This window comes from Sciurus vulgaris (genome assembly GCF_902686455.1).
Source record: "Sciurus vulgaris genome assembly, chromosome: 12".
NCBI lineage: Eukaryota > Metazoa > Chordata > Mammalia > Rodentia > Sciuridae > Sciurus > Sciurus vulgaris.
Window position 1 is genome coordinate 105,723,292 of NC_136473.1, and position 8,919 is coordinate 105,732,210.

The following is an 8,919-nucleotide window of genomic DNA, read 5'->3' on the forward strand; positions in this document are numbered from 1 at the left end:
AACAGCGCCACTGATTCTAGCTTAGGATTTTACCCCATGCCCTGTGGGAAGCAGAAAAGACTCAAAGATGCTTGTGAAAGAGTGGTTTGGGGGCTGGGGTTGTGGCTCAGTGGTAGAGCGCTTGCCTAGCATGTGTGAGGCACTGAGTTCAATTCTTAGCACCATATAAAAAAATTAATAAAGATTGTGATCTACAACTAAAAATATTAAAAAAAAAAAAAAAAAGAGTGGTTTGGATCTCTATGTAACTCCTGGGATCCAGATTATGTAGAGAAAAAGAGGAGTCGTAAAGATGCTGAAAAGAACATGAGAAAATGGAGCAACCAAGAGTCAGGAAATGTCTATGAGGCCAAAGGGTAATCAGAGGGTCGAACATTGTTACAGAAAGGAGGACACAGGGAGAGCCACCCAAGCAGAGTCTGGATGAATAGGAGAGAAACAAAGGCTTTGGAGTCAACAATGTCCAGGAGTTGGATTGATTGTCTGAAAAATATTAAAATTTTGTAGAATTTGTCTGAAATGAGTGAGGGTAATGGCTGACGTTAATGATCCCAAAATCAGCAGTGAAAGCAGGAAATTAACCAAGAAATAGGCAGATGTCTGGGACCAAGAGGGGAAAAAAGAACATGACAAAAGTAGGTGGTATGACTTAGAAGGGAAAAGGGCTTCTACCTGAAGACTGATGAGTGCTGATCTGGACCAGGAGGTGGATCAGGAGACGCTTTTCTCCCAGACAGGTGCTGGGCCAACGTGGGAATCAGCCTCCAAGGGTGAGGACAGCAGAAGGGAGAAAACCTAGAGAGCCAGGCCTCAGGTTTAAAAAGAGGGTTGTGAGGGTTGTGGGTCTTCTGAAGCCTCCTTGGGGACATAGAGGAGTGTGTGTCAACCATGAAGGAAAGCCATCAGTCACCACAACCCCCAGAGAATCACCTGACTCAAGCTTAGTGTGTTTCAGAAAGTACACGAGTCCTCCATCTCCAGAGGGAGGATTTCAATGTGACCATGACTTCTATGCTTGATAAAACATTAACAGTGTCATTACTAATGCAAGGAAAGCTCCTTATGCCAGAGTAAATAAAAAAATAAAGGTGTGAGTTTAGATATGAGACAATGTGACTCTGAGCAGGAATTCACGGTTCCGCTAAGCTGGCGCCTGCTCACCCACTCCGTCTTCATTTGCATTTCTGGTTTCTTTTCTCATTATGGTCACTATTTACTTGAAGATGATAGAATCCCAGCTCAGGGTGGAGTATAATTAGCATATAAACAAGATTTTAAAAGAACTAGAACAGAGAAGGACTTTGCTGTCTGCTAAGCCCTGGAGATTTGACCCCAAAATAATGAAGAGATAGTACACTTGGGAAATCCCCAGCCAACCCCCAAAATGTCCACACCTTCCCTTGAGGGACCTAAGGTGTGTCACCATTAAACTCAGCTGAAGTTAACATCAGGTCTTTCATTTGGTTTTAATACTCTAAATAAAGACTCAGCTCATGCATGGCACTTGAAGGAAACGTGGTATCATGGAAAGTGAAGACCTTAGGCCTTACTCAGACCTGGGTCTGCATGCCAGTCACCAGGCCGAGCTTTGTTTGCCTTGGCAAGTGACTGGAACTCTGAGTAGTAATAGCAGAAGTCACCATTTAAGGTAAGTCAGCAACATATCCAGAATGTCCCCAACTCTACCAGTCCCCTGGGGCCAGCCTCACCCAGTAGAGTAGTCTGAACCCAGCCTGGCAGACTAAGTTGGAGAAATCTGGTGCTTTTTCCAATGTGTCTAAGACAGGCTCCAATATTCCTCAAATTCCTGCTGTTCACTCATTTCCTACCTCCTCTTTCCATCTTCCTCCTGAGTTGCCCTCTCTCCTCTCCCACTAAAGGCCAAATATGGCTCCTTCTCCTTAGGCCTTCACGTGTGTGTGCATGGGCACATGTACTTTCTGTCCTTTATACAAACACTGCTAGCAACTTCAGAAGGTGGCTAAGAAATACCCTGTAATAGGAAGACTGCTGACTCCACAGCAAAGAAAGTCACTTGACTTCCCGTTTCCATCTCCACAGATTTGAGAAACAATCTCATAGATTTATTTATTCGTGTAAATGCATTCATGAAGGATCTGTGGTGCCCAGCGGATTCCACCCCAGAAAGAGCAGACACGGCCCTGCTGCAAGGAACTTCAAGTGCAACGCCAGGAAGACAGACAACATGGAAAGCAACAGTTCAATAAGGTACAAGGTTTGAGGAGTAATAGCAGGAATTATGAAGAAAAATGAAGTGTGCTCCAGGGATATAGCAGGATGGTGGTGGAGCAGGCCACATCAATTTCAAAGTCCCCTCTGAAAAGTGACCTTTGTGCAAGACATGAGTGAACTGAGGAAGTAGACCATATGGAGACATGGAGGAAGAACATTCCAGAAGAGGTGAAAGCACATGTGAAGGTCCTGAGGAAGAAATGGGCATGGCAATTTAAGGAAGGGTAAGGGGGCAGAGTGGCTGGAGTGACAAGGGAAGGGTGCAAGTGGAGAGATGTGCAGGGGCCATGGGGTGGAAGGCCACGGACCGCAGTCCACATGCTGTCAAAAGGCTTCAAGCAGTCGCCATGGCTGCTGCGTGGAGAACAGACTCGAGGCGAGGCATGGGAGCTGGTCAGAAGGCCGTGCAATCGTCCAGATGAGTGGCGGTAGACAGAGGCTGAAGCTGGTTGGGGAGAAGGGACAAGGCAGGGCATGTGTTTTAAAAGTAAAATACCCTACTGCAATTATTATTCAAATAAAGTCTTCAGCTCCGACACTTTTTAAACTAATTAGAAGAGCTGAGCGGGGGACTTCATCAACGCCCCTGGAGTCACTGTCCAGCTTTCCAACATCACTGAGGACAGTGAGACCCAAAGCACCAGGACAGCACTGGGGTCAGGGATGCATGTGTTTTACTGGCTCCAAAAGATCTCTCCGTACCAACAGTGCACCACGGCTGCCTCTACTTCTCTGCCTAGGAGGACAGATCAGGGAATTTCTCAGTCATTTAGTTCTCTGTTAGGTTGTCCTCGTCACCATCTTGGAGGACAGCTTAAGTTTTCCCACCTGTTCCTTGAGGAACAATGTAGCTAAGCTTTTTGTAGCCTGATGCATATTGCCTGATATGCAGAGCTGGTTTCTAGGGAAGAGGAACTACAGTCAATTTGTGCGAGGAACCAGGATCTTCCAGGAAGGAAGTAACCTAGACTCCTACATGTTTTTTCCAGATTTCGAATTAGGAAAACAGGAATATCCCTGGGCCAGATTTTGTTGCCAGGAAAATATTCCAAAGTCCCCCAAAATAGAAAGGACAAAAGGACACCTGCTAGGGGCCCAGGGTCTTCACTGGAGCCTGAGGTGGGCAGGGTGGACCAGTTCTGGGATAGGGTATGGTCAGGCAGCAAGAGCCTGGCAGTGAAGCCACTGGGATTCATGTTCATGCTTTGGGGACAATGCTTCAGAGCGAGAATGTGAACCTAGAGAGGTGAAGCCCCGGAGCCCAGCATGGCCGACCTCAGTGGTAGTGAAGAGCCTAGACCCAAGAAGACATGGCGGGATCCGTGAGGAGTTCTCAACAGTGACACCATGTGGCAGCCAGTGAACAAGAAGCACTGGACCCATCAGACCTGCCTTGTCACCTACTGTGTTATACAGCAAGCCAGGCTCCCTTTGGACTGACCCCTATTGTTCACAGACAACGGAAGAGGGAAGGGCCTCAGATGAGACCTCAGACTTCCTGCAAGTACAGACAGATGGGGACGCTCTGATTCACTGCTGAAACGAGGCACGGCGTGTATTTATTTGGTGACGGCCATGCATCTGTCTGGTAGATGGCATGCCACTTACATGAAAAGCAGCATATACACCTTACACATATGGAGAGGGCATACTGAAAACCTGGTACCAGAGGCCTGTGCTGGTAGAACAGTGATTGTTTTTATTTACCTTTTTAATTGCATGGATTTTCAAGTATTCCACAATTTTTTTCATGCATTGCTTTTTCAACAGAGAAATGGTAGATAAAATATGAAAGAAAGGAATATTTAGTCCATACCCCTCACCCTGCCAAACACACACCAGGAACCCAATAACCAGTAATGAATTCCATACATTTTGTGGCTCCTGTGATGGCCATAGGTGGTGGTCCTTGGCCAGTGAGCAGCCAACCTGCAGCCCCTCCGCAGAGCCCAGACAGGTGTCCTCTCAGTGGAAGTGAGCTTCCCCACCCCAGAACAGGGTGAGTGACAGAAAGGACCCTCCCGGCCCTGTGACTGACCCGGGCTCCCTCCGTAGTTCCGGTGGCACTGAAAAGGGGACCACCCAGGGACACTGGGGGATTCCCCACCCAGCCCGGCCGCAGGTGTGCAGTGCGGAGGGTTTCACTTCAGCTTCCCAGCAGCACACCCTCACAACAGCAGAGACCCCCTCTCACGGGACCTGTGTGCCGCAGCCTGTCCTCTGGGATCATCTGTGCTCACGTGGCAGGAGTTGAAGGCTGCAGGTTACACAAAGGAGAGAGCTGTGACTCTCCTTCAAATCTCCAGTCCAGAGGGGACCCAGAGACGGAAGGGTTCCTGACTTGGAAGATACCAAGCATAATACAGGGGTGGGCAGATATGCTCCAGGCCCACCTTCTCCCACTCCAACCAGAATGACCACTTCCAGGCCAGACCCGGCTCTGCCCCTCCAGTGAGCCTCTCACCACCATGAGGACCTCCTCTGCAAAGCGTCAGTCCTCATCCAGCTTGCCCCAAGGCCCTTGCAACCACCTCTGACCACCTTCTGTCTATTCTCCAGGCATTATTGGAAGGATTTTTCAGAAATCCATGTTTTCTCCTCCCTTCCTGGAAAACAATCACCCACACCATGTTCTGCGCAAAGTCTTAATTCCTTCATGTGGCATTCAGCGCCCCTCCCAAGGGAGCATAATCTGTCATTCCCTGTTGAGTTCTCTCTCTGATTTATTTTTCATTCCTCCCTCCAGCACTCAGGAAGCCCTAGCCGCCCGCTACCCACGCCACACGTGCTCGCTCTCTCTCATACCCCTCTCTAACAAGCCCAGACTTATCAACATTCCTCAAACACAACACAGCCCGGAATCTTCTCTTTCCTAATGTCTGATAGTCAGAATTCTATTCACTTTCAGACCTTTCATGAAGAGGGTCTGGAACAGCGCCCTCTTCAGACTCGACCCTGGAAGCGCTTTGTGAGCATCCCCCTGAACGCACTCATCCCATCAGCCTTTGCCACTGTCAACCTCAGCCTTGAGCTGCCAGGAAACAAATGTCACATGTCATTCCCTTGTGTGTCCTCCACAGTGTGGGATGCGGCACGCAGCAGACGCTTTGTTGCTCATCGAGTCAAGGAGCAAGTCATTTATCTTGTTTTCAATACAAAGGAAGCATCAGAGCTGAGACTGGCCCACAGCTTCCAGATAACTGTGAAGTATTAATTGATCCAACGATTGATATCCTGATGTAAATCTTTTTATAATTTAATTTTTCTCAGAGAATGTACTTACATTGATGTCTCCTTCCTTCCCTTCCCCCACCTACATACACACACACACACACACACACACACACACACACACACAAACACACACATATTCATTTTTTCATCACCATAACAAAATATGAGATAGGTGAACTTATAAAGAAAAGAAGTTTATGTTGCTAATGGTTTTGGAGGCTGCCAATCCAAATGACATTATGGAGGTTCTGACAAATGTTCCCCCTAAGCGTCCCCTTGTGGTGGGCTGCACAGTAGTTGCCCCTTAACTGCAGGGCATACGTATCCAGGCCCCAGCAGATCCCCAGTGGAAATGCAGGAGAGTACTGAACCTGTACACACTAGGCTTTTTCACATACCCACATACCCAGGATTAAGTTGAATTTATAATTAGGCTCAATAAGAGACTAACAATAATTGGTTTTTTAAAAAAAAGAACAATTATAATAATATATTGCAATAAAAGTTACTTAAAACATATGGATTGGTTATTTCTGGGACTTCCCATTCAATCTCTTCAGACTGTGGTAGACTGTGGGTGGATAACTGAGACCAGGGAAAGCAAAACTGCAGAGAAGGGACGACTGTGTCTGTCCTATATATCCCACGGGTCCTGCTGCCCTGGAGACTCAGCCAGCCAGAAAACTACAGCACTCCTGCCAGCGTTAAGGCCTGGGCCTGGGTGCTGCAGTACAGCAGCTCACGTAGGAACACACCTTCCCAATCTCCGCTACGTCTTCCATGTGGAGGGACATCCTTTAGTGTGACACCCTTGATCTTCCCCAACCCTGCTATGGTTTGGACTTGGTTTGTCCTCGAAGATCCCATGTGTTGGAGGCTTGGGCCTCAGCATGTCATTGCTTAGGTGGCAGACGTCCAAGAGGTGGGGCATCGCGGGAGGTCAGTCGAGGGCAGACCCTCAGACAGGTCTGTCTCTGGCTTCTTGTCCTTGTGGTGATACGCTTATTCACTCTCACACACACTCCCAACATCGCCCTCCACCATGAAGTGACGCAGCTAACGGGGAGCTCTTGCCAGAGCCTCCATGATGCCATTGGATTGTCAGCCTCCAAAAATAAGCTAAATAAAACTCTTTTTGATAAGTTAACCTGCCTCAGGTATAAGCTGACCAATACAAGCACTTATCCCCTGGTTGGTGAGTTAGATGGAGGAACCAGTCACCACCCAGCCCCTTCTTCCTCCCCCTCTCTGGGAAAGCCTTAGAGCAGGCAAAGTGTGCAGCGGGTTGTGTCAGGAGAGGCAAGCACACTCAACTCTGTGCTCAGCAGCAGGACCATTTATTTTTCACTGTGAGTTGCATCTTCTAACGTAGCCTCTAGCAATAATAAAGGTAATTTTTTCTCTCCATCTGTACTGTTTTGTTTCCTGTTCAGAACTATGAGCGGGGAAGAGGCCCCCAGGCCTGCAGGCATCTTGACTTCACAGCTTCTGAAATAGACCCGTCTCAGGAACGCTCGCAGTGGCCCCTTGGAAACTAAGAACCTGGGACGATGGAGCTCAAGTGGCCTCGAGTTGCCAAACGCGATCCTTCTTGGCACCAAGGAGGATTATTACGCTTCTTCTACCTTGTAGGAGGTTATGAGGCACAAATACGAAGATGTATGTGAGTCAGGTGCCATGGCTACACCTGTAATCCCAGCAACGTAGGAGGCTCAGACAGGAGGATCACAAATTTGAGACCAGCCAGGGCAATTTAGTGAGATGCCATCTCAAAATAAAAAATAAAAAGTGTTTGGCAAGCCCCTGGGTTCAATTCCCAGTCCTGGCAGTAGAAGAGGAGCATGTGTGTGGAATTTTGTTATGTGCACCAGCATGGAAAGGCCAGCTGGAAGTCCCATGGCTGTCCTAATCCCGCTGATGTGGGATCTGGAGCGCACCCCGCCAGCCTCCACCCGAAGGTTTCCTGGAGCCCTCAGGAGCTGTCTCATAGGAGAGCTGTTGGATCCATCACCACTGGGCAGTCAGGTGTCCCCCACATGGAGGGGAAGGTGACAGAAGCAGGGATGCTCCCACCCAGTGTCCTGTGGAGTTCACATGAACGCTGAGGTTCCTCTCTCCTAGGGCTTGCCAGGGCTTGGGGCCAGGACTGGGGAGATCTGCAGTACGGCCACTGCGTCACCTCATCAATCTCCCCTGCCACACACTCTGCCTAAGGTCTAAGGCCTGTTTCCAGGCTGGGTTTGCCATGCTGACCTCCTGTTCCCGTGGGACAAGGAGCCTCTAGGGATCCTGCATCCCTGCTGAGCTCACTGGACAATTTGCCAGAGGTGCCCAGAAATGTCGGAATCCCAGGGGTGGATTGAAAATAGTGATGGGCACGGCCAGCCTCAACCTCTCCAGGGCAGCCACGCCCGAGCCCTGGGTAGAGAGGGCCTCCAATCCCACCCCTCTCTGGCCAGCCCACTTCCAAACTGACACAGAGCCCCCCCCTCCTCCCCTCTGTTCCTCTGTGTCTGTTTGTCTGTCTACCTTTCTCTTCCTCTTGCCCTCTGTCCCTCCCTCCTTTACTTGTCCAAGAAGAGGCAGTGGGATAAGAGGGGTGGACTATAGGGGGAGGCCCCAGCAACAACCAGCCCAGGAATAGTTTTCCTCCTTTCTTCAAGCAGATAAGACATTTTATTTCTTCCTAATCCTCAGAGAACATCGGGAGCTTCGTTTTGACCCTGTATTTGTGTATACTTACCTCCCTTGGGAAGATAGGAAACTTTCCAGGCTTCCCTCATAGGCAGACACAATTTCTAAGGGTGAGGCCAGAAGGAGGAAGAGCAAGTGAGATGGTTGGTGCATCTGCAGCTGCTAGTGAGAAACTGCTTCCCACGTGGCTGCAGGAATCCCACCTCGGGCTTCTGCCTCCCACTCATGGAAAATTCTCTGCACCAAAGTCTCCTCCTGTCTGCCAACTTGAGCCAGCTGTGTTCCTCCTCCTCAGGGAGGAGAATGCTCCAGGGAGGAGAGCAGAGGAGGAAGACAGGGAAGAAGGATATTGAGAACATGAAAAGAGTCAAGAAGGGTTTTGTTTGCTTCCAAAAAAGGACTGAGCCTGCAGAGCCTAGGAGTTCCCCTCCGCAGGCCGGAAGCGCCGAGGACTCGGCCAAGGGAGCTGTGAACCTGGCACTGGTCGCCCCAGCTCTGGACGGCAGAGGCCTCTGACACCTTAAGGTCACACGTGGCAAGTGCTGGGACTGCAAATTCCTAGGGAACAAGGCTTAGGAGCCAGAGGAGCCTGACTCTGGGAGGGCCGAGCTCACACCAGGAGACACTTCTAAAGGACACTGTCCAGGGGTGAGCCAGAAAGCACCCGCGGGAGCCCAAGGGGACCCCAGGACCTGGAGACTTGGTGTGAGGTCAGGAGTTACACTGTCTCCCAATGCC

The 8,919-nt window shown here is 49.6% G+C and overlaps 1 long non-coding RNA gene across 1 annotated transcript; it reads right to left on the bottom strand.

Moving 5' to 3' along the window:
• Positions 1-3,998: 3,998 nt before the first annotated feature.
• LOC306641446 lies at positions 3,999-8,638 on the bottom strand. Its single transcript, XR_013758155.1, has 3 exons — positions 8,231-8,638; positions 7,030-7,174; positions 3,999-4,510 (listed from the first exon to the last, which is right to left on the bottom strand). It is a non-coding gene; the product is annotated as an uncharacterized lncRNA (long non-coding RNA).
• Between the last annotated feature and the right edge of the window lie 281 nt (positions 8,639-8,919).